General features: G+C 40.8%; 1 non-coding gene across 1 annotated transcript; it reads left to right on the top strand.

The window, feature by feature from the left end:
• The first annotated feature begins 527 nt into the window (after positions 1 to 527).
• On the top strand, positions 528 to 599 carry TRNAE-UUC (transfer RNA glutamic acid (anticodon UUC)). Its single transcript has one exon. It is a non-coding gene; the product is annotated as a tRNA-Glu (tRNA).
• Positions 600 to 2,628: the final 2,029 nt, after the last annotated feature.

Raw genomic sequence — 2,628 nt, 5'->3', positions numbered from 1 at the left:
AGTTTTTATGTAGAACCAGATGAAGTGATGTTTCCTAGAAAGTTTTTGAATTTCTCATACTAGTGAAAGAACATGCAAAAATGCAGCGCTTTTCCTTTTTCCAAACTTTTCTTCGACTCTCTCAATATGTTCTGAAGCAGATTTAGTGTTGTTTCCCTAAACATTGCCTTGATTCTTGTGGCGCTCAGAGAAAGTATGAAAAGGCTGCAAATATGTGCGTTGGTGGTATAGTGGTGAGCATAGCTGCCTTCCAAGCAGTTGACCCGGGTTCGATTCCCGGCCAACGCAACCTCTATCTTTTTTGAACAGTTTTTAAGTAGTCAGAACCAGATGAAGTGATGTTTCCTAGAAAGTTGTTGAATTTCTCATACTAGTGAAAGAACATGGAAAAATGCAGTGCTTTTCCTTTTTCCAAACTTTTCTTCGACTCTCTCAATATGGTCTGAAGCAGATTTAGTGTTGTTTCCCTAAACATTGCCTTGATTCTTGTGGCGCTCAGAGAAAGTATGAAAAGGCTGCAAATATGTGCGTTGGTGGTATAGTGGTGAGCATAGCTGCCTTTCAAGCAGTTGACCCGGGTTCGATTCCCGGCCAACGCAACCTCTATCTTTTTTGAACAGTTTTTAAGTAGTCAGAACCAGATGAAGTGATGTTTCCTAGAAAGTTTTTGAATTTCTCATACTAGTGAAAGAACATACAAAAATGCAGCGCTTTTCCTTTTTCCAAACTTTTCTTCGACTCTCTCAATATGGTCTGAAGCAGATTTAGTGTTGTTTCCCTAAACATTGCCTTGATTCTTGTGGCGCTCAGAGAAAGTATGAAAAGGCTGCAAATATGTGCGTTGGTGGTATAGTGGTGAGCATAGCTGCCTTCCAAGCAGTTGACCCGGGTTCGATTCCCGGCCAACGCAACCTCTATCTTTTTTGAACAGTTATTAAGTAGAACCAGATGAAGTGATGTTTCCTAGAAAGTTTTTGAATTTCTCATACTAGTGAAAGAACATGCAAAAATGCAGCGCTTTTCCTTTTTCCAAACTTTTCTTCGACTCTCTCAATATGGTCTGAAGCAGATTTAGTGTTGTTTCCCTAAACATTGCCTTGATTCTTGTGGCGCTCAGAGAAAGTATGAAAAGGCTGCAAATATGTGCGTTGGTGGTATAGTGGTGAGCATAGCTGCCTTCCAAGCAGTTGACCCGGGTTCGATTCCCGGCCAACGCAACCTCTATCTTTTTTGAACAGTTATTAAGTAGAACCAGATGAAGTGATGTTTCCTAGAAAGTTTTTGAATTTCTCATACTAGTGAAAGAACATGCAAAAATGCAGCGCTTTTCCTTTTTCCAAACTTTTCTTCGACTCTCTCAATATGGTCTGAAGCAGATTTAGTGTTGTTTCCCTAAACATTGCCTTGATTCTTGCGGCGCTCAGAGAAAGTATGAAAAGGCTGCAAATATGTGCGTTGGTGGTATAGTGGTGAGCATAGCTGATTTCCAAGCAGTTGACCCGGGTTCGATTCCCGGCCAACGCAACCTCTATCTTTTTTGAACAGTTTTTAAGTAGTCAGAACCAGATGAAGTGATGTTTCCTAGAAAGTTGTTGAATTTCTCATACTAGTGAAGGAACATGCAAAAATGCAGCGCTTTTCCTTTTTCCAAACTTTTCTTCGACTCTCTCAATATGGTCTGAAGCAGATTTAGTGTTGTTTCCCTAAACATTGCCTTGATTTTTGTGGCGCTCAGAGAAAGTATGAAAAGGCTGCAAATATGTGCGTTGGTGGTATAGTGGTGAGCATAGCTGCCTTCCAAGCAGTTGACCCGGGTTCGATTCCCGGCCAACGCAACTTCTAGTGTTTTTGAACAGTTTTTATGTAGAACCAGATGAAGTGATGTTTCCTAGAAAGTTGTTGAATTTCTCATACTAGTGAAAGAACATGCAAAAATGCAGCGCTTTTCCTTTTTCCAAACTTTTCTTCGACTCTCTCAATATGGTCTGAAGCAGATTTAGTGTTGTTTCCCTAAACATTGCCTTGATTCTTGTGGCGCTCAGAGAAAGTATGAAAAGGCTGCAAATATGTGCGTTGGTGGTATAGTGGTGAGCATAGCTGCCTTCCAAGCAGTTGACCCGGGTTCGATTCCCGGCATATCAGTGTTTGCTAGTCTATGGGTTTTTTGTTTTTTTAAATTTGTTGTCATGTCTCTTAATATGGTCAGATCAAGATCTCAGTATGGTTTCCTTAAACATTGCCTTAACTGCTCTGGCAGTGAGAGAACTACTGTTACCCTTGGTGATGGCTCGTCGCTGGTGGCCCCTATTACCATGCAGTACAATGGGGACGCTAATGCAGCTTTGTCTGGTAAGATGACATGCTGTGCCATAATCAACAAGTTTCTGGGATAACAGTTGGTAGGTTCTTTCCTATACTTCCACTCCTTTTAGAAGTCCCATGTAGAACCATTATCTCTCGCCTTTACTGTGAATTATTGGCTATGCCTAAACTATTCTCCTCCTGTTTGGAAGATAGTGTATCACAAATCTTTATATTCCACTCTGCATATTTAACAACTTCTAGATATAATAATATCCATCTTGCTTTCTCAGACTAATGCCCTAAATTCTCTGGGGCCCCAAGCAT

This window comes from Engystomops pustulosus, unplaced genomic scaffold, assembly GCF_040894005.1.
Source record: "Engystomops pustulosus unplaced genomic scaffold, aEngPut4.maternal MAT_SCAFFOLD_125, whole genome shotgun sequence".
NCBI lineage: Eukaryota > Metazoa > Chordata > Amphibia > Anura > Leptodactylidae > Engystomops > Engystomops pustulosus.
The sequence above is the reverse complement of the archived record's forward strand: the minus strand, read 5'-3'. Positions and strand labels throughout refer to the sequence as shown.